Source organism: Pinus tabuliformis, chromosome 1_1 (genome assembly GCF_031772625.1).
Source record: "Pinus tabuliformis cultivar Carrire ecotype Pingquan chromosome 1_1, CPIR1, whole genome shotgun sequence".
NCBI lineage: Eukaryota > Viridiplantae > Streptophyta > Pinopsida > Pinales > Pinaceae > Pinus > Pinus tabuliformis.
Genome location: NC_142297.1, coordinates 386,102,074 through 386,126,790, shown reverse-complemented (window position 1 = coordinate 386,126,790; position 24,717 = coordinate 386,102,074). Strand labels below are relative to the sequence as shown.

At 32.7% G+C, this 24,717-nt stretch overlaps 1 pseudogene; it reads left to right on the top strand.

The window, feature by feature from the left end:
* Positions 1 to 21,387: 21,387 nt before the first annotated feature.
* LOC149213265 (polygalacturonate 4-alpha-galacturonosyltransferase-like) lies at positions 21,388 to 23,744 on the top strand (annotated as a pseudogene).
* The last annotated feature ends 973 nt before the right edge of the window (positions 23,745 to 24,717 follow it).

Sequence of the window (24,717 nt, the reverse complement as noted above, 5' to 3'; positions counted from 1 at the left end):
AATGTCCCAAGAAATATTATTATTCTAATGACTTTATTGACATTGTGTTTATGTTTTTGCTTTACAATACAATGTTGTTGTTGGCAATCTTCTTGTATGCAATAGAATATAGTCTAGCATGGGTTTCATTTCCTTTGCCTTGCAATATTTTAATGACAATATTTTTGTGGTTTGTGGTAGAAGGAAATCTAGCTTGTGCTATATTTATTTTGTTTTGCAATGTTTTTCTTGGAAATATGAATGTGTTCGTGCTAAAAAGAATTCTAGCACATGCTAGATTTCTTTCACCTTACAATGTTTTTTTGACAATATCCATGCGTTTGTAATAGAAATAAATCTAGGATGCAAATGCAATATGCTTTTGTTCATGTTAGAAGTAATTATATCACATTCTATATTTATTTCACATTGCAAAGTTGGTATGTGTTTGTCTTTGTGCTAGACAAAGATCTAGAAGAAAATATAATGATTGCCATAGTTAATGTTCTTTCATTGTGTTTTGCTATTATTTTATCTAAAGCAAACTAAGAATATACATGACTATAAGAGATAAATTTTGTGTATATATGTTGTTATTTTGGTCTATACAATTTTTTTTGTTTATTCACAATGTAATGTCTTTTGGAAATGTTCTTATGCTTGTGCTGGAAGGAAACCTAGTAGATATTTGCTTTCCTATATTCACGATTAAAATAATATAAAAAATTATTTCGAGGTGCCCTTTTTCTAACCTTGATTAGCTATTATTGTGATTTATACAATTGTTATTGTTCTTGTTCATTTTCTTACACATATAATTATGCGAATAGTTGTAGTATTTATAAATTCATATTTTCTTCAATAATTCGAAATTGTGATAACACTTTTTTTACTTTATTTTCAGATACCATGGACTATGAAGCTAGTGAGAATTCAAAGGAAGCATCCAAGGAAAAAGGAAGTTCAAGAAACACGACACCAAATTCTTTAATTGGTATGACAATTTAAATTTATACTTTGTTAAAATTGTTAGACATTGTGTTAATAACTGGTTGTTGATTAATAAAACCCATGGAAATAGCCTTAGGATTGGGGTTTTAATGGGGACAACCCATACTAACATGGGTATTTTTTTCCAAGAAGTTTTAAATATGTGATAACTTTTGGTGTCATATACTAAACTTGCATAACATATGTACTCATTTATTATTGTGCATGTAAATGAAAATCGTGTATTATAAGGTTGTTTAATACTATTTGTTATTTCATGTCTTCCATTAAATTTTTCTTTCTAGAAACCATGGAAACTGGTGGGCTTGAAATTCGAAGTAAAGTAGTGAAGACAAAAAGAAAAACAAGTGATCTACAAATGATGCCCCCTTCAACTGGTATGGTGGCTTTATATTTTTTGTACTCTTTTTGAAATGGTTGGATTATGTGGTTTATTTTCTTATTAGTTTTACCTAGGTGATAACTTTTGGTGTCATATAGTAAACTTGCATAGCATATGTACTCGTTTATTATTGTGCATGTAAATGGAAATCATATATTATAAGGTTGTTTAATAATATTTAGTATTTCATGTATTCCATAATTTTTTTTTCTAGAAACTGCGGAATCTGGTGTGCCTAAAATTCAAAGTAAAGTAGTGAAGAAAAGACAAAAAAAAAGTGATGTACAAAGATTGCCTCCTTCAACTCGTATGGTGGTTTTATATTTTATGTACACTATCTTGGAAATGGTTAGATTAGGTGGTTTTTCAGTATTTATAAGAACATTATGTGACAATATTTGAAATTATACTTTCATTTTGATTAATGCAAATATTTTTTTTGCTATTATTTGCAGAATTGGTTGGCCCAAAAGAAAATGAAATGTTACAACAATCACTTAAGAAAAAGAAAAGTTATTCAACTCAAAAGGCAATATCAATAACACCTTCAACTTATACTTTTGAAATGATTAAAAAATACAATACAAATAATAAATATGAGTACGTGCAAGATTGGTACATCCAAATAGAAACTCCCATGAATATGTTTCCTGATACGTACCTATTTGGATCAATAGATGGAAACGAACCAGAGATATTAGGAATAATAATTAATTGCTATGCTTGCAATGAAAATGACATTGACTTTCGAGTGGAAATCATTAAAGGAAATGAGGTAAAATTAATTTCATGTCAAGTGGAGTATACAAATTTTAGACCAGATTTTATTGAAGCTTCAAGTACTGATTCAACAAATACGATAAAAAATTCAATGTTCAAGTTGGATAGCTTTGAGAGCTTCTCTAAATCTGGACTAAATAGTTGTGCAGATCTTTTAAAACGCCTCACCACTGTTCTGAGATATCGTTATGTAAGAAGTAAAAAAACATCATCTGTACTTCTTCATTTACAACAAAAGGGTAAATTTTTTGATAAAATACCAGATGATAAAATTGATTCTCAATTACTTGCTTTGAGAAGAGTATATTTATCTGATTTGGAGGAGAATATAAAAGAAAGTGGTTTCAAGCCCACTATAGAATTTCAAAAAACTAGGAAAGTTGAATTTGAGACAACTAACCATGCAAATCAATGTGATGAGATTCATGAAGCTTTCAAGCATTGCTATCTATTTTCAAACTCCTTTAATAGAAAAGTGCCAGTTGAAAGATGTAAAGAAGCTCCTAAGGTGTTCAAATTAAGATCACGAGATGATTTAAATGTTCAAGTATTAGTGAAATCATTCCTAGAAAAATTTCAAACCTCATTACCTCATGCTCTTCTGATTCCATTTGACATCAATGAGCCTGATCCTTTGGTCAACTCTATCAAAATTATAAATGAGACAAATCTAAATTCTAAGAATATCAATTTTTGGATAGTTTATGGTCAACATACCATTCAAGCAGCGAAAGAAATTTTAACAAATCCTAAATATAATGTATCAACAGAAGCAAAAAAAATATAAAAAACGTAATGCTCGATTCTTGCATCCATCAGTTGAACACACTGAGGTGATCCGCATTTGTTGTCAATTAAATTCTGCAAATAAGGTATTTTATAAAGCTCCATTTATTGATTGTGTGGACTCGGCAAGGCATTTCTTAATTGCCAATGACAAATTAAAGAAAAGGAGGATTGGATGCTCTAAGACGGCTGAAGACAAGGTATGTAATTTTAATTATTTTTACATTTAAATTTTATTATTATATCTAATTTTATTGTAGATAAATTACTAAAGCCGATAATATAAGTCATATTTTCTGATATTTATGATGATTTCTCATTAGATTATAACACCTTATTTAGTTTCATTTTTACATTGGATTCTTATTAGTTTATATTTATTATTTTATCAGGTTCATGATGAAATGTTGTGCTCATTCTTTGATTGTCCAATTACAATTTTTTCTGATAAAAAAATTCTCTTATATCTTGATGAACCTATTTGGGATAAATGGGACACTGTTTTTAACTGTTACCAACTAGGCACATTAAAGTGTTCTCCAAGCCAACCTGATTTTGAGAACTACAAGAAAAATAGTCTACACAGTTTGATAGCAGCTACTTTTCGGCCCCTTCAGGGATTAACCATGGAAGAAATTGCTTCAGTAGCAGATAAGCTATTGGATGGAACCATTTGGTTTTCTATTCCAATTAATCATCCAACAAATGCCATAAAAATAAGAAATTATTGTTCTAAATTGAAAACCAACAGAACAATATTGGATGCAATGGTTACATATTCTCAAAGTCATGATCAGAACTTGAATGAGATGACTCTTACCACATTCAACATTCTTGAGCATTATGAAATTAATGATATCATAGTCACCAATTTTTGCAACATGGTGGAGGGGTCTACTTATGTCAAAGGAACACGTAATACAAAGATAGAGTCCCTTTCTCAGCAAGCATGTGGATTCCTTGACAGAATGATAAATGGATCAGCAATTGTTCAACAGGTTGATAACAATTTTTAATTTGGTTGTCATTTTGGAGGCCCTGATATTTTGTCAACACTTTTGCACTCTTTTCCATGTCAGTTGCAACCAGTTTTACACACTGACCTTGTTGTTTTGGACACACTTGCTTTGAAAAAAGAAAAATTCACCAAGGGGTATTACATTGAATTTTTTCGATTTCATATCGAAAAAAATGAGTTGAATGACTTTACTACAGTTCTCTTATTAGAACTTTGGTTTTGTAATGATATACGCTAGTCTTTGGAAATTTCGATAAAGAAATCCAAGTTCAATTATAAAATTACTAGTGGCATTTATGAATATAATTGCCAAAACAATTATAGTTATGATATAGTTCTTACTATACATTTCTATACTTCAGAATTAAAAATTTTGGAGGCTATAAAATACTCTCACACATTTGAAGACACATTTGATGAAAATGAGAGAGATTATGATTTTTGGATGGATTTAGTGGAAAAGCACCAACAATGTAGTGATGCAAAAGTGGTTATTTCTCTTTATGCGGGGAAAATTTTTATCAAGGCCTGTTGTACATCTGGAAGAATAATTTCATGTGTTGTGCAAACAGAGTCACAAAGGACAATCATGTTAAATAATTAAAAATCTTTTCAACTATCAAATCCAGTACCCATTAACTTCTTGGAAAATTCAGGTACTACAATTCATTTCTTTATTTTCTTATAATACATTGGATACTATTTTTTTCATATTTCTTAATTTTCAAAGTGTTTACTAAAATGACTAATGATGGAGATTCTAAAACATAGAATGATGAAAGTGGGAAGAAACAAATTAATCAACATAGTTCTTATATTGTTGAAAAAACTATGGAGATGGAAATACGAGGAGAAGGAGGAGAGGAAGAAGTTATCAACACAGGTACATAATTTGTTTAGTTTTTTCTCTTGATAATTTTTCAATTTATTTAATTTCCATATTCATAATATTTTTGGCTGACTATTATAGGGAATTATGAGATGAATGAAATTAATCAAGACAATGACCATGGAACGATGGAGATAGAAATGGGTATTAATCATTGTATCTCTATCTTTTTTTATTTTATTATTATTCTTTTTTTTTTCTTTTTTTTTTGTGATTCATATCCATTTCATATGTTGATTATAGTTGGAAATAAAGAGAATGAATATAATGACCAAGGTATTGTCCCACAAAACTACAACCAAGAACCAAATGTAACATCAGGTACTTATAGTTTGTCCAATTGTTTTCCTTGTTATTTAATGATTTTATTCATTTTCACAATTCAAAATATTTTATATGTTTAATTTGGAAACAAATAAAGCTAACCAAGATGATGATGAGGTCCAATGTTACAAAAATGAAGATAATGTCATATCAAATACTTATAACTTGTCTTCTTGTTTATCTTATTATTCTTCAAACTCAAATACTTGTAACTACCATAATGTTGTATACTTTTATTATAGGAACAAATAAAAAGGGTAAAATTAACAATCAAAATATTGTTTAAGGTGTGTGTGTGTGTGTGTGTGTGTGTGTGAGTGTTCCTTTTTAAAGGTTGCATTACTAATGTTTTTCTTGGTATTGGTATTTGATTGAAGGTTTAAATAGAAGTACAATCGGTATTTGATTGAAGGTTTAATATGTTTACTCTAGGTCCTTTCCAGATGATAAAAGAACTTATTGTTTCATCTATAAATATTGAAAAAACCACTCAAGGTAAGTGTATTGTTTCAACAATTTTTTTAGTAATTTTTGTAACATGAATAAAATGGTTTGACTATATTATTTTCCATTGTGTTGCAGCCAAAATAACTGAAAAGAAACTAGTTATTTTTGAACTAAAGGACATTTTTAATCATAGCATTGATGATGAAGCAACAAAAAAAGGGCATATTGAGAAAATGAGAGTTGATGCTGATTACACAATAGAGAAAAAACTATTTTGGATTCATCCACATGCAAAATCATTTTTTGAAATGTGTTTCAAAAATGAATCTCTTGACATTGTAATTTGGACGAAATCTTTGAAACAAAGCACAACAAGATTTCTAAAAAAGTTGGTTTCAAAAACATTACAAGATAAATTTATGTTTAAGTGGACTGCTTCAGACTGTAAGCCACAAAAGGGACATAAGGTCATTGACAATTCAACGAAAGTTATACACACTAAATCATTGAAAAAGGTGTGGGAAATGCATACCCAATATGATGCAACCAATACTATTATAGTTGATTGTTTAATTGAGAGAGTGAAAGAGAATCCAAAAGAAAATGTGATTCTTGCCCCTCCATTCATTGGAGCAAATCAAGGGGATAATTGGTTGATCCATGAGCTATGGAGAATATTGCATAAACTCAACAAGGCTACGGATGTGCGAGCTATTTTGAAGGATGTCCAATTATATTTAGAAGTACCTTAAGATTACATATGTCTATATCATGATGTTATATGTATGACATCATGATTGATTACTTTTATTTCACAACACTAATAAAAGAATTGTTGATTTGGTTTGTCATTTCTAAAAATCAAATATTTTTATTTTATTTATTTTTGGTGAGATGAATGGTCATTTAATGTTTTCATATCAAAATTTCCCATTCTATATTTTTTGTTTTACAATGGATTACATTCTATGTAAAATTAATAGGTAACTGTTCTATTTGTTTTAATTAGATCATTACAATTATTTGCTTTAAATGTGGTTTAAGTTATTGTTATACCTCTTAGAAATTAGTAATTTGAAGGATGACCCATTGCATTCTGATAACCCTATTTATTCCATATAAGTTGAAAAATTATATTAAGTTGTATGTAAAACCAATAATAGACATACAATTTGCACTAAAAGAAGCACAAAAAAAAACTAAGGTAGAAACTCTATAAATTAACATATAATTAATTAGGTTTGAAATTTAAAAATTGTGTTATATTGTATGTGAAAATTAATAAAAAATTAGTTTGTTTAGTTGTGCTAGACCATTATAATTATATTTTTCAATTGCAATTATATAAATCATTATAAGTCTTAAAATTAATGATCTAAATGGTGGGTCAATGCTTTCTTATAATACTTTTGTTCCATACAAATTAAATAAAGGTATTAGGTTGTATGTATAAAGTAAACATATTATTTGTTTGTTCATTTTAATGGGGCAATTGTATTTGTATTTTGTGATACTTTGAACTCTTTGTAAAATTACCTTTGCATACAAATGGAAACTGTTCATAATAAATATTAACATCATTTTTAAAATGATAGGTTTTTATGTCCTTAAGCAATGAAGTGTTGAAGTGGAGATATGTTAATATCATACATGTGGTTGCAGTGCAAATGCAGATGGGAATTACTACAAGTCAAAAGATGTTGTTGATATTAGAAATGGAAGGAGTATTCTTCCAATCATACACCAAAGATGAACAAGATTTTCATATTCAAAGAGAACCAGACTGGCAATTTGGTGATAGGTCCTATTTTTTAAGGCCTTTTTATTCAAAAGTATTAAAATATTGCTTAAGAAATTATGATGTCACAATATGGACATTAAATGTCACTGACAAGTACATCCGAAAAGTACTTGAAAAATCAAATATTGATATAGAGGACTTTAAATTTGCATGGGACAGATCTCATTGTCATTTGCAAACAAAATTGGAAGCAGGGAGAACAAGACAATTTTATGAGAAAAAGTTGATTGATGTGTGGTGCCAATATGGAGATAATTATGAAGAATCAAATGTATTGCTAATAGATATAGAAAAGCATACTTCTCAATTCATGGGATATCGATCAAACCACATCTTGATAAAATCGTATACAGGAAAAGAGCAAGATACGTGGCTTATGCAAGTTTTATTCCCCTTTCTTAAGACACTTCATCGTATCAAACAAAAAAATGAGTACATTCGAATGTTCAATAGAACATGTACTTCGTTGTAGTTCATGGAGATAATTTCTTTTATAAATTTGTTGAAAAGTACATTCCAAATTTTCAATACATTTTGGACATAGTTTTTGTTGAATCAATTTGTATGATTTTATATTTTTTGAAATAGATGGAAATTGCCAATTATATTAATATGTTTATTTCTTATTATTTATAAATGTTTTGCAATGACTGTTGTATCGATTTTTTTCTAAGATGTGTGTGTGCGCGCGCGTGTTCTTAAATGAATTGTTTGCCATTCAAATTATCTTATATGAACCATCTTATAATGATTTTTTTAATGACTTATGTTTAATTATATGTATCAATAATCATATATAAATGTGAAATATAAGTTTTCAAATAGAACTCCTTGCAAACAAAGGTGCTATTCTTACTAAAGAAATTATAACAATTTACTTGATAAATGTTATGTGCATTATTCACTATTCACAATGCATTATTCACTATTAAGGTTAATGAGAAATGTGCCATAGGTAAATGATTTGATCTTTTTGAATCATAAGATATGTGATTTCTCAATTGATAGTTTTCATAAATTTATATGCTTAAATCAATTAATGGTTGTAACTGCAATCATATCATATTGAAGATCAATAAGGCACAAAGTTAGTTATTCATTGTTTATATATAAAATGCACTAATATGAGTGCATAATTGTGATATGTAATTCTTTAGATAAAAATATATTGTAAATAATTTTACATTTCTTAAAAAAACATATATATGAGGATAACGTTTGATAAGTGGCTTATCAAGGTTTGATTAGGTTCTATCATGGAATAATTATGTCATTGAAAATTTTGAACCGTAAGGCATCTAATTTCATTATTTAAAGTCATTTTTTTTGTAAATTTGTCTTTTAAATAAACTGAAATTATATCACTTGAGCTATAATTATATTATTGACTTGTACTTAGTTATGTCCATTAATATGAGTGTATAAATGTGATTATAATAGCCATATACTATGATGCATTTTTTCGAAAAATAAGTCTTTTAATTTCTTGATAATAAGTATTAAGTGGACTATTTAGGCTAACGAGTTATGACTCATAAGTGAATACTACTCATTAAATTGCAGGGCATTCAATTTTTAACCCATATTTTTTTCTTCATATATTCTTGAATCAACTATTTGTATAGGCAATCATCTCATCTCATTTAATTTAATAAGGAATCCATTTATTGACTTGTATTTGTCTATCACGTAATATATTAATACTGTATTAATCAAATATTGTATTGTTTTGATACAAAACTCTATGAAAAACAAAATTCTCTTCTTAATAAAACATGGAATAATTAATTAACAATGTGTTAAGTGGACCATCTAGACTCATTAAACAGATGGGTAAAAAATGGTTGTATTTAAACTTTTTGCACCATAAGACATTGATTTTTCAATCCATATTAGCATTTTGTCATTTTCAATTCATAAATAGTTTCTTTATGGTTTAAATAATTTCATAGAATCCAATATGACTTGAAGAATTCTATTTGGCTATATGCATTAATAGAAGTTCATAAATGTGATGCAATTCTTAAATGTAACTCTTAATGTAAGTAAATATACTTATATATATATATATATATATATATATATATATATATATATATATATATATATATATATATATATATATATGTATATATGTATATATGTATATATGTATATATCTTTCACATTACAAATTATAATTAATTGATAATGAGTTTTAAGTGGTCTATATAAAGCCATTTATTGACTTTTATTTTCATATCATGAGGTTTAATCTAAGTGGGTAAATGTGACACTTTTTTTTTTAAATAAAACTCCATGTAATATGAAATGTTTTTCCTAACAACACATGGAATAATTAATTGGTAATGAATGTTAAGTAGACTGTTAAAGTTATTTCAAGGTACAGGCCATAAATAAATGTATTTAAACTTTATGCAACATATTGCATTTGATTTTCCCACCTTGATTAACATTTGGTAAATTTCAATTCTTAAATAAATTATTTGTAATTGAAATAATCTCATAGAAACCAACAAGACAAGTATGTATTAAATTATATTTAGAATGTATGTATGTATAAATGGAATTTATTTTTGAAATAAAGATCTCAATGTAAGTAAAAAATATATATTTTTAGAAAATTAATAATTTAAAACCAATTATTTATGAGTTCTAACTGGTTTATTCTATTTTGAATTGAAAGTTTGACTAAATATGCATTATTAAATTAGTTATTCTTATATGTAATCATGTCATATAAGTCAAGAAAGCATTAATAAATTTCTATTTAACTATCATGTGGTTTAATATGAATGTACAAATGTGAAATTGTTATTTCTAGAATAAAAAACCATGTAAGTAAAATGAATTTTCTAATAAAACATGGATTAATGAATTCACCATGAGCATTAAGTAGACTATTTAAACTCATTCAAGAGATGGGCCATAAATGGATGCCTTTAAACTTTTTACACCATATGACATGCTTTCACCATCAATATTAATATTTTGTAAATTTCAAATCTTAAATAAACTATTTGTACTTAAAATAATCTCATAGAATCCAACAAGACTCGGAAGTTATTTATTGAATTTTATTTAGTTATATGTATTCATACAAGTTTAAAAATGTAATTTATTTTTGAAATAAATCTATTAATGCAAGTAAAGGTATATCTTATACAAAACTATTTAAGATTAATTGATAATTAGCTTTAAGTGGTTTATTCATGCTACATGAAAAATCCAATGTCATAGATGAATGCCTTTTAATACACATTTAATCTTCAAAATCAATATCTTAATGATAATTTAGAAGTATTTACATTAAGTATTTAATAATTAAAGAACACAGGGACTTATATAAATTTCAACTAAAATACATGAGTTACGTTTCACATTTATTTCTTCCCCATTAAAAGTGCTTATCATGTTCTCTTCTTAGTGAAAGTAATGGTCAATCATGGTTTTCCATACTATTGGTTGACACTAAATTTACATCAAGACTATTATTGGTTTTGACAATGTTTACAAGGAGAGATCAATATCCACACGACCATCAATTGTGATAATATTTGAAAACCCCTGCCTCCACTACTTACAAGAATTCACCACTAAAGTTTCTTGTTTACTTAATTTTGTGACACTGTCCATCATAATGGAATGACCTGAATACCAATTTAAGAGCTCTCATTTGATGTACTTGGATTTGAGTGGAGATAGACCAATGGTGCCTAACCTTCTTGAAATACGTAGATCAAAAATGTATAACCTTTATAGTATATGCCTACATTCTATTAGGATGATTGATGACCCCCTCATTAGTGCTTCATAAATGCACAAAGGGGCCGTAGGAAATTGAGCACAAGAACATTTTACTAAGGTTTTAATAGACTAGTTTCAATGCAATGCAAGGGACACCTATCCTTGTCATTTACAGGAAGATCCTCACATCACCATCATTCAATCAATAAATCCCTTGTAGGTTGGGGGAAAGCGGGTTAGAGTTGCGAGACATAAAATTTAAACATCGATAAATCTAGCATGTTATCCATAACTATAATATCTTGATTGGATGTTTGACATACGAATATGATTTAACTTAAATCAATTTCTTCTAAGAGTTTGATTTCGCACTCATATTGTGTATTGATACTATTATACATAACAACCCCATGTTTGACCTATTCATGATCTCTAATTGGTTAGAAATTACTTGCAAATTATTTTAATGTTGAATCAATTTAATATGGAAATTTAGAAAAAAAAATGAATGTTGTTGGAGGCCTTGTAATAGAATACTTCCAAATTTAATGAAATATGTGTTAAAGGAGCATAATGAAAAATCAAGCTGGTAGTCCCGATTTTGGGATCCAGTGGGAAAATCTCTGTGTATATGTGTTTTATGTGAAAAATCAAGCTGGTAGTCCCGATTTTTGTCCAGTGGAAAAATCTTTGTTATATGTGTTTTATGTGTTATGCTTTCGCATTGTTTATTTTTCTGTGTTTTAGAGTTCGTATGCAGGTAATTTCTATACGTGGTTAAAACCTACATTTGGTATTAGAGATATTTTGGCTTCAAGGGGACACCTTTGTTGCTGAGGGGTTTTTCTCAGGCCTGTGATAGACCCTGTTCAGTGGGATATTTGCACGATTGATTATGTTGGTCAAAGAAGATGGTGAGCAGTGGAAAGATAGAGATCGAGAAATTTAATGGTCAGAGTTTTTAGTTGTGGAAACTCAAGATGGAGGATGTATTGGTGGATAAAGATCAGTGGATCATGGTAGATCAAGGTACTAAAGCAACAGGAGTGTCTAATGAAGAATGGAAGAAGTTGGATCAAAAGGCAAAGAGCACAATACGATTGTGTGTCTCAAATTCAGTATTGTTGAATGTATCAGGGGAAGCTACGACAAAGGCTTTGTGGGGCAAGGTAGGGACTTTGTACCAATCTAAGCCTCTGGTGAATAAACTATTCCTGCAGAAAAATCTGTTCATCCTGAGGATGAAAGATGGAGACTCGGTGACAGAACATCTGAATGCATTTAATATAGTGGTAAGTCAGTTAGCATCTATTGATATTCAAATTTCAGAAGAAGATAAGTGCATCAATTTGTTGTGTTCTCTATCAGATTCGTGGGCTAGTCTAGTTATTGCAATAGGTAGAAATGCAACTGCCTTGCGTTTTGATGAAATAGTCTCATCCTTGCTGATGGAGGAGATGAGACGGAAAAATATGGAGAGCCAAAAAGGTGATGCCTTGTCTATACGAGGATGGTCCTAGAAGAGAAACAAAAATAAGTCATCGAGTGGGAGATCTAAATCTAGAGGGAGAACTAAATCTCTAGGAAAACCTGTAAAGGTGGTGTGCTGGAAATACGGAAAGGAAGGGCACTTCAAAAGGGACTGCAAATCTAAAGCTCCTGATAAAGGAAAGGGATCTGATGATGCTCCTTCTGCAGAGGTGAAAAACACTTCAGAAGAAGGTGGGGATGTGTACTTGGCCTCTACATGTACACATGTAGATCATGAGGCATGGTTGATTGACTCAGGTGCATCCTTTCACTTCACTCCCGATAGAGAGTGGTTTTGCCAGTATGAGAAATACAATGGTGGTGATGTATTCTTGGGGGATGACAGGAAGGCTAGAATCATTGGTCGCAGAAAATTAAAATTGAAGTTGTAAGGTGGAAGGGTTAGAATGCTTCTGGGTGTTCTGCATACTCCTGCATTGGATAGAAAACTAATTTCTGTAAGCAAGTTGGACAATGCAGGTGTAAAAACAGTGTTTGAGAATTATACCTGCAAGATGGTTCAGGGAGCACTGGTATTGATGCAGGGAGTTTGGATTGCAACTTTATACAAGCTGCAAGGTAGCACTGTTGTTGATTAGTGCAACAATTCTTTGGTTCCTGAAAGTGGAGCAGAAAATCTAGTGGTCTCTAGAGAGAAGACCATGATGTGGTTTGGGTTAATTCTAGAGTTTTCTAGAAGGAATTTTGACATGGATTGTTCGCTCTGAGGTGGTTCATGCATCCCAAGAGAGGAACTAATCCCTTGACTAAAGGAGATATCCCTTTGAAGGAGGGCTTTATCCCTTTGAAGGAGGACCTAGTAACTTCCCTCCATTGCACTATAAATACATGCATTGGGGTGAGGACTAGAGAGGTTAGAAGCTGAACATTTTGAGGGTAAATGGCGGTGAAATTAAGACTTCCTAGTTGAGCTTAAGAGGAGATATCACATACCTTTTTGGCTTCTTTGGGGAGTGAGTGAAAGTTGTCAAAGTAAAGGAGACTTCTTGTTCGACCCTGGGAGGAGCTTGTACAGCGCCAAGGCGAAGGTTGTAAAGTTCTTCTTCTTTTGAATTAATACAATCAAACTCATTTTCCTCAACAAGTATCTTATGTTATTTGTTTCATGGATTCCTTGACTTTCATGTTAAATATGTTTTATGCAATTGGTTTTTCAGGTGCTATTTAATTTGTTCGCCTTGTTTGTGTTTGCAGATTCGCGAAAAGGAGCTCATTGGGATCAAAGGAGCGAGGGCATCCACAAGCTTGCGTTGGACCAAAGGTAGGCCCTAAAAACACTTGTTTGCTATTGTTTATTAAAGAATATTTAGAGAAAGATAGTGTCTGGTTGGTTTGCTTGTCATTAGGTCTTCTTTATATTCTAGGAAGGTCTATCTTGTCCGCAAGATCGACTCATTCTGTGTGACAATCATGTAGATTTAGTTGTGTCTATTAAAGGCATGTTAATTCAATGACAAAACCAAATCTCAATGAACAACATATAAGGTCAATTAGCTTAGACATTGACATGCACATTCCATTGTCACTATTAGTGACATGTTAGGTTGGATATTAATATGTATTTTTGATTAACATTATCTAGGAGATTAATCGAATCAACATGCATGTTTGACTACAATTGTGGGGGATATGTTAGATAGGTCAACCCCATCAACAACATTTATGTTCAATTGCACATGTTAGAGGCATGACACAATGGTCAATTGATTATTAACATGTACATTTTGGTTATCACTATTAAAGTTGTGTTAGGTTTGTTAACTTGTTCAATGACTTGTATGTTTGGTTACAATTATTAAAGCCTCACTTGATTGTTTAATGTAGTAAATGGAGTGTAAGTCTAGTTACCATTGTCGAAGGCATCTTTTGTTGTTTAAATTAGTTAACATCATATACATTCAACTATGATTGTTAGAGCCATCCAAGGCTATTAAACCCATTTAAAGTAGTGCATAACATCGATGGGTGCTTGCTTATTGCATTGTGTGTGAGTATAATGTGTTATTTTTTTTTGTAAGTCGAAGATTTTTCATTAATCAAAAAGAATGTACAAGGGCATCAAAATGCACGACTTATAATTATTTATATATTTAATGTAATATGCCTTTCATTAAGAAGAGGAAACAAACTTTGGGGGATAGGGGAAATGGAATTATCTAGGGGAAACGTTGATCTCATCTATCTCATCTTCACTCTCCCTTCCCTATCATTAGCATCCCTCTCCCTTTTTTCTTTATCCACCAACACCAATAATAGACTTTTTGTTAAGAAGTAGCATTGGATGACTCAGGATGAGGGTTAGAGCTCATATGTTTATCTTGGGTTTCTCCTTGGTGTTTCTGAGCTTATGTATCTTGCTTTAAATTCTTCTTAAACGTCCCAACAATATCCTTTCCCATCTCTTGTTCATGAAACTTTAGCTTGCGAGCACAATATTCATCCTAAATTTCATTTGAAGATTCATGTAGCCATTTTGCACTGAGGCCTATTCCTCGGGGGGAGATTGGGAGGATCTACATTTGTCAATAGACCTTTTTATTGTTGTCCCATGGCGCCCCAAACTTTATAGCCCATGATTGTAGCCAAGATATACCCTCTTCCATATGTAAACTATTTATCAAATTGATAAAAAGAGAAGACTGAGCTCTTCCATGAGCTTTTATTTGAAGATGAGCATAACAATGAAATGTTCATTTTTAACTGTACACCTAAACAAGCTTAGAGACCCTTCCACCTCACTGGCTTAAAATATGGTCTCAAACCATGGCAGAATGTGACATTTTGAAGCGTGTCACTATAGTCCCTTTGATAAGGAGTGACATGAAACCTTTTGTGAAAGAGCAACAAGAGACTGTCGCCTCTTGCCCCTTTGAAAGTGGTGAAACTTTTTAGAAAAAGGATAAATGTCTAAAAACATCATGGAAAAAGGTTTCCAAAAATTTAAAAATAATTCCATTTTATTGAATCACTACTACAAGAGATTATCGTGTCTTCCCCCTTTAAAAAAGGTGAAACTATCTAGAAAAAAAAAATATCTGAAAACATCGTGAAAAAAGCTTCCAAAGCATTTAAAAATGATTCCATTCCATTGAATAACTACTACATGAATTCATCTTAAAATTTCATTTTATTTATTAAATTTATCATAATAAAAATTCCCCATAGAAGACATTGATAGGCATTAGAAGATATATATATTATTATTTTCATAAGAGCTTGTTAAAACATACCATGGCAATTTAATAAGTTTATTTAAGACATTTTGTCTCCTACGTACCAGTCACCAAATAAAATTTTGAGGTGGGAAATGCCATTTTTGTTCAAACCCTCAAGGAACACCCTCGAGGAGCTTTCAAGAATGGAAGAAGAATAATGGGCGACGAAATTTTGTTCATAGCCTGGATTTTTGAATTCTGGAGAAGGTTTCAGCAATTTTGTTCAAACCATGAATTTTTGAATTATGGAGGAGGTTTCAGCAATGGAGACTAATGGTTTACTATGAGTATCCTATTTTTCCCTTTCAGTTTGATAGAGGCAGGGGATTGTTGGGGTTTTGTGCAGGTAGCGGGACACCTAACTGGAACTTGTGCGGCTCCTTGATTTCGCTATGGAACCCCAGACCAACATAAGGTTCAAACAGGGCTTTTCCTTTCCACCATCACCCAAAAAATTCCCCTCTCTCTATAGGTTGTCACCTTCTCCTCCAAGGTAGTGAAAGAGGTTGATAGACCTATTCCAGAAATTTTGGACTCAAGTAACTGATGAAAAAGCTTCGGTTATTGGACATCCCCTTCGAAATCATACATTTTCCCTAGCACAGGCAGCAAAAACCCCTCTGAGGCTAATACAAAAAAGGTTGTTGATAAATTTGGGGAAGAAGGAAAAAAGATTCATGGAGCCCGTCGACCTGCCAAGCCTTGGGAAAGAAATTTTGACTGTATCCATTTCTTGTAGCGGTAAGTATCTATCTGACTCCAGTTCTATTATCGAATTTCCGTCTTTGGAAGATTTGATGGTTATTGAAACTAGAGTAAATTAAAGGAAAGGAAAAACCATAGTAAATTAAATTTAGTTTGAATCCATCAAATAAAATTGACTTCTTTAGCTAAGACTAATTCTAACCTACCTTTAACTGATGGAATGCAAATTTGGCAGCTATGAAAAATAATGTGCAGCATGCGTTGAGCATGGGTACTAGAAATTACTAATTAGAGTATATAAAGGTTTTTTAAACCCAAGATGTAAAAATCATATAAAAATTGATGGCTCTAGGCTAAACCCATGTGTGTGTCCTGATTACCTCAATGAGTTGATATGAGAAGAAATGTTGACATGCATTTGGCTTAGACACCAATAACAGTCATACCTATTTAAATGACATTTTAGAACATTGTGTTTTAGATTTCAAGATCCTTGAAATGATCTTTATTTGTCATGAACCCCCTTTCCTTTGATACCAGAATCTCAGAAACACACAAAGCTTGATCCTTCACCTTCAATAAGCATCTACCCAATGGAAAATCATGAACACTATTTTTCAAACCCTCTTGATTGATGTCCAAGGGCCAAGGATACTTCACCTTTTGTGGCCTTTTATAATTCTCTGTGAGACATTAAAAGCCATAATACAAGGCTGAAGGCATGTCAATGAGCAGTAGGAGTTTCAGTGCTTCACGATGACTGATCTTTAAAGAGGAAGGAGGTCAGTGTTGTCAGAAAACTTCTTGTGGTTTCCTTCTTCCTTGCTTGGGCTTGCCCTCACCTTAGCTCCAATACCTTGCCCTCACCTTAAATTTGATACCATTCTGGCAGGGCAAGCTAAACATGACAACAATAGACGTAAGCAGTTGTAGATTCATGTGTTGTCTGTCTTTTAGCTTCTAGAACATCATATGTTTTATTGCCAATTTATGCTAAATTTAAAATTGACATATTGATTTGAGAAGAGTGTTTGAAATTCTAATAACCTCTTCTTCAGTCCATGTTGGTACACTCAAGTCTTGTTAAAGGACCAACTGTTTCTTGTGCAAAATTCGAAGCAGACAAAAACATACAACATGTTTTCTGAGAATCAAAACAAGTTGTAGAAGTGCTATGACATTAATCCAACACTATGTTTATAAACCGGTTCGTACTAATCGACACAGGATGTGTAAAATGTATTATTTAACAAAAATTTTCTCTATAAGCTGGTTTAAAGCTTACAACCTTACTCCTATCTTGAAGAAAGGGTACTTGCTTCCCTTTCACTTCATAGGTATATGAAAACCCAGTTTTGTAAGCACCCATAACCATGAATATTATACCAACTCCCTATGGTTAGTGCATCAATAATGTAAGTGTAACACTCATCCATGTGGCAGTCATAAGGCATTTAGGTAAGGTTTTACTAACACTGGCATCACAGACCATTAAGATCTATCCATGGCCTAAAAATGATGTATTTCCTTTACTCAATAGAACACTCATCATTTCTCTCCCCCAATCATCAAATTTTTTCTCTTCATTCTAAATGAGAAATCAATCAACAAGTCACCATTTTAAATGTTAGATCACAATATGTTTAGCTTCTCTCTTGTGCTTACACTCTAGTGTTCTCGCAGCTTCAGAATCATGAATCTTAAACACAGTCTCATGATGTGCATTCAGGGAGGCATAATTCACCCTTGCTTTGCATCAAATTACCCCCATAGCATTCCCTTTACCTTTACATGCCTCAATGCATGGCATGCCAAGTTGGTACCTGCTCAGTTAAATTAGTAAGTTGAGGGGCGTCATATATACCCAATGCTACCTGCCTGTTCTTCCTCTTCCTATGTCGTAGTGTATGAACAGTCAGCCAGACTGGTGAGGATCCCCATTAATAATAACATCTATGTTGGCATCTAAATCCAAATGACGTGTTTCCCTTAATTATATGTTTTGGTTTTTTAACCAAAAAGGCTAACAGAGATAGAGACCCTCAAATCTATCTACTTCCGGCCCCTATGCCCATTTTCATCTAGGCTTTTACCATGTAAGTGTCCCTTTCTTTCTCAAAACTGCATGAAATCGGTTGATCTATCCATTTCGTAATGCCTTTGGTAAATTTTTCTATCAAATGCTCTGAAGTATATATGAGATCTAAGGGTTTTTTTGGTTGTTTCTGACTTCAAATATTTATGGTAACCGTGATATGGGTTTGGTGTAGAGGATTATGATTGAGTAAGGGTTGCATTGCTCGATATCTATTTAGGAGGAGGAGAAGGAGAAAAGTGGTGTTAGGGTTGGGAGCTAAAGATGCCTGTGAAAAGAGGAGGTGTGTGGAATGGAGGGTGGTAGGGCTACCAGCATGGTAGAAATGGAGGATGGGGATGTCGGGGTTTTCATCATCGAATAGCTGTGGTAGGCTTCCTAGTTATCTTTGTGGTCATGCCATTGATTTTTTTGGTAGCTAGGTTTCGCCACTCCGCATCTACATCTGCAACTCGTAAGCTTCTTCCTTCCCTCCTCCCTCACTGGTAAGCTTCTTCTTGCCCTCCTCCCTCACTGGTAAGCTTCTTCCTACCCTCCTCCCTTGTTAGGTTGCTTCTGTCTCTTTTTTTGGGGTGGGTCAGCATTTAATTTATCTTTATTGGCAAGCATGCCCTTTCTTAATCTGGTAGTATTACAATGAAGTGTAGACTTCTTACAACATTCAAGTAAGATCTCCATTACAATGAAGTGTAGTCATCTTATACTATTTTAGAAAGATCCCTTTTAATCCCTTTCATTGAGAACCCATTGAATAGTGTATTTATGTGATTGGAGCCTTGACGGGGAATTATCATCACCCCCGGTCAACCATTGAACCAAGACCCCATGGACCTGCTTCGAAATTTGATTTGCCTTCACCACCTCCGGTTAACCATTGAACCAAAACCCCATGGACCTACTTTGGAATTTGATTTTCCTTTTAGATTTTTTCACAAGATCTGAAGGCGCAGATGTTATCAAACTTACTTTCCTCGCTTATTGTCAAAATTTTAGCACCTCTAGCATTTTTCCATACATTTTGTGAGTTTTCTTTATAGGTTTCCTTTCATTTGATCTGTGTGAAGATGTGAACTCCATCTCTGCATTAACACGGTATAATACCTACCAGGAGAATGATTCAAAGTTTGTACCGCTCTCATGCAAGAGCAAAGGTTTTACCAACTGCCCCTAGGGTAATTTCCCTTGCCAAAGATAATGAAACCATTCATCTCGATAGCAAGAAATAACAATGCTATTTCCATTTTTTAACAAAGGTAAATGCATATGACTAGTAAATTCGCTGGGCAACTGCTCGTTGAATTCGCTGGGCACTCCTCATTCTGAGTAGGATGGTACTAAGTGTGCACTGGATTTTACAAAAGTTGGATGGGTATTATCAAAGTATATTTGTTAAGAGTTTAGTTCAACATCTTACTCATGGGAATTGAATCTGGGTGGGAATGGTAACAATCATTCTTCCTGTCCACTCATTATCCAAGCTAGACCCACTTTCCATCCATAAAGCTAAATCCACTTCTCATCAATCAAGCTAAAACCAGTTCTGATCCACCCAACCTATAACCAATTCACAACGACAATCTTATTCACCAGCTACTTTCTGCTATACATATCATTTTCACACTGTTCCCACAGTGTTCAGAGAACATTGGCCAAAACAAACGATAGATATTATACTCACCATTTTATTATTGATGTGTAATGAAATCTTGATCTTAGCATATGCATGATAGCAAAGCAACCCCCTTTTTATTGTTTCAGTATTTTTATAGGTATTTTTCTCCATCAAGCCTTTCTGCCTGACCTTTTATGCATTTTTTGTCGTTTAAAACAGCAGGGCACAACTTCTTAGGAGACGGATCTGTTAGAATGGTATTCTCTTTCCACATCTTGAAAACCAATTCTATTTTTCTTTGGCCATTTTGTTCTTTTTCAAGATCTGGGCAATGCACTTGCACTTACGTTAGTCTAATCCCAGAAAATAAATAGTGCCCCTAAACTAAAATTTAATTGACCTGAGTGGATTGAAATAGAGAGGAATTATTGAGGATAATGGAGCTCTATCATATGTTTAAAATTACTCTTATCTATTTATCTGTGGGTTCACAGGAACATGCAGATGACTAGAGAAAGCAGAGTTTAACAGAGCATTGACTCTCTCTTCCCAAAGGAGGCAAGTATAAGAAACTTGCTACATTTGGATATATTAAATTTGATTCTCCCCTATTGAGCAAAGAATTGAAAATAAATTTTATTTACTGGGCAGGTGATTGATGTCATAACAGCTAACATAGAGGACTCGGGAACTCTAAACTTAAATATTGTTGGACAAAATGATTTATCTTCCTCATGGGTATTAGAAAAGCCCTCCGAAGTAAACCAAGGGGATATTACTAACTCTGAGGTACGATTGATGAAGATTTTGGTTATTTTCTCTATTGAACATGTAAGGAAACCTATGTGATGATGATCTATGTAGTTGAGTAGGGTTGTATTAAGCAGGAAGTGAAAACTAACATTGGCATGGGTGCTTCTCTATTTCTAGTGGTGTACATCAAGCAGAGGCAAACAACTTCTGGAGACAGCTCAGAAAAGTTACATTCGCAACAAGATGGTGTGATCTTCAATAAAGAAGGCAAGGAAAATCCTGAGGGGTGTAAATGAATTACGAGGTGCAAAAAAAAGCTTCCAATCACAAAGACCTTCTTACGAGGTTTCAAGAGGATGACACAGGAAGTGAACATCGAGACGTCAAAGAGAATGCTCTTGATGGTAAGTTTTGACTTTCCCTGGTTAACTGATCTATGATGTTGGTAGCCTACTCTAAGGTAATGTCTAGTCAAACTCTTAGGACAATGTTTGTTGTAATGCAGACCATTTGCAGCTTGAAGAAAGTCCAACAAAAGTTTCGTGGAGGGTAAAATTCTTTGTTGCACTAGATCGCTACTTTTTGTTCTCGTGGAAGAGGGAATTGTTATATTATTTTCCAAATCCTTTTTGAATGTTACTTCTCCAATAGAAAATTTGTATATTTCTTAGATTTTAGCAACTGAGACAAAAGAGGAGGGAGAAAAGGTAAACAGATCTGATTCAACAGGATGAAGAAAAACGAGTTGAGCTTGAAAACGTAGCAATTAAACGTTCCAAGGAGGTATATTCTGATGTCCTAGGAAAATACAGCATTTGGAGGTGGGAGAATGAGAACGAGAATTTTGACTCCACTGTTAGATTGATGCGAGACCAACTGATCATGGCTACGGTGTATTCAAGCATTTCCCAGGCTAGGAATAATCTTGATTTATACCATGAATTGATGCTTCATATTAAAGAATGTTAGCGTACATTGGGTGAGGTTAATGCAGATTCTGATATACCTCAAAGGTAATAGTTTTCGCATTTCCTGCTTCTAAATCAAGAGTACTAAGTGCTTCCATTTGCATTTGTTGTTAATATCCTTTGTTTCGTTTAAAGTTGCAGTCTGTGTGTCAATCTTTCTGCTTTTCATTCTCTTTTTCATGGCCGATAATTGATATGAATGTTTCAGTGCACCTGAGAAGATCAAGGCTATGGGTCATTTCCTATCCAAGGCTAGAGAACAATTTTATGGCTGTGGGACAGTAACAAAGAAGTTGCAAGCCATGCTTCAGTCTGCAGACGAGCAAGTAAGGACCTTGGAAAAGAAAAGTAAATTTTAATGTCAGGTGGCAACAAATACTATTCCCAAGGGCCTGCATTGTCTATCCATGCGATTGACCATAGATTATTACTTTCTTCCTCTTGAAAAGTGATAATTTGCTAAAAAGGACAAGTTGGAGGACCTAACTCTTTATCACTATGCATTATTTTCCGAAAATGTATTGGCTGCATCTGTGGTTGTGAATTCGACTACCATGAATGCTAAGGTGAAGTGTTATTAATTTAAATTACTCTAAAGTTTGGATGTCCAACAGTTTTGCTGCATTTTACATTTAATATTTGGATCTCATTGTATATTATTTACATGTGTTTGCAAGAATCTAAGAAACATGTATTTCATCTCATCACAGACAAGTTAAATTTTGGGGCCATGAAAATGTGGTTTTTACTTAATCCCCCAGGGGAAGCTACGATACATGTAGAAAATGTTGATGATTTTAAATGACTCAATTCCTCCTATTGCCCTATGCTTCGCCAACTTAAATCCGCAATTATGAAGGAGTATTATTTCATGGCAGATCACTCGACCACACTCTCAGCACGTTCGTCCAATTTGAAATATATAAATCCAAGATATTTATCCATGCTAAATCATCTTCATTTCTATCTTCCACAAGTTTATCCCAAAATGGACAAGATCCTTTTCTTGGATGATCATATTTTGGTGCAGAGAAATTTGACGCCCTTGTGGTCAGTAGATCTTCATGGAAAGGTTAACGGCTCAGTGGAAACTTGTGGAGAAAGCTTTCGTTGGTTTGACAAATACCTTAATTTTTCCAATCCGCACATAGCCAAGCACTTTGATCCTAATGCTTATGGTTGCGCATATGGGATAAATGTATTTGATCTCAAAGAATGGGAGAAACAAGATATAACTAGAATATATCACAAGTGGCAGAGCACGGTAAGTGTGTAGTGTGGTTTATTTATGTTAATTCCTGTGATGCTTACTTTAAAGTATTTGAAGTAAAATTGAAGTAATTAGCTAGAAAACTTAATGGGTATTTCTTTGTTCGATTTCTAGGTTTTTCTTTTATTGTACTTCAGAATGATGATAGAGTGTTGTGGAAGCTTGGAACACTACCCCCTGGATTGAATGTTTTATGGCTTGACCCATCCTTTGGACACATCTTGGCATGTGTTGGGTTTAGGATATAATCCTAGTGTGGATTGTTCAGAGATTGACAATGCAGTTGTTGTTCATTACAATGGGAACATGAAACCTTGGTTAGAGCTAGCAATGGCGAAGTGGAGGCCTCACCAAACAAAATATATAAAATATGATCATCCTTTCTTACAACAGTGCAATATAAACGAATAGTTGTGACCTCAATATTTATACTGCAATAGATTGTCAAATGTAAAGTGTAAAGACCCTTGATTCTGGTTGATAATTCATTCTAATTCATTTGTTTTTGGAGTTCCACGGAAGATTTCCAGCTTATGCCTTAATGAGTCAGGTTTTTGGAGGTGCAGTGGCCTAGCCAAGTTTAAGATTTACAAATTTTATGTCCTCAATGTATTCCTTCATAGTTGGAAGTAAACTCCTATATAAGTATTCTTTTCTTTGTTAGTTAATATTTCACTTTCATCAAGTAATTACACAAATTGTTCTCCCAAGAACACAAAGAAGTATGAGACACAAAGATTTAGGCTTTCAAGGCAGGGCAAAACCTCTCAATAGGGCAAAACCCAACAATCCTCCTCTTATTGAATTTATTCAAAATGAGATATCCAACACACGACCAAAGAGTCCCTCCAAGTTAGCCCTCCTCTTTATGTCAAGGTCAATAATTGAGTCTCTTCCTAGTCAAAGTCAGAAGCAGCTTCTGAATTTTTGTCCTTATTGCAATTTTAGACTCTTATTATAATACACTGACTTGTAATTACAGACTCTTTGCCTTCTATTACTGATCTTCAGCTACTACAACAAACCCTTGACTCTTTACCACAGATATTTAGATCCTGCTACAAATACATAGCTTTAGATTGAGATTCAGCTTAGTCACAGACTTTAGTTTCTTCAAGTGTTGTAGACTTCTTTTTATCCTCAGTTTCTCTTCTCCCATTGGATTAAAGACTTCGAGATTTTTCACTTTCTTGGTTGCTACCCAAAAGAGGTCGAATATAGGCTAAAATGCCTGGATATCATTCTCTATGAGCTTTGACTTAACTAAACAAAGAGTGACTATGCCTGGATTGTTGCCTTTGTAATGTTGAAATGTCCTGCAATCTTTGCCTGTGACAAGATGCAATAGCCCTAATTGGACAACACCGAAACTAGCTCAATTCAG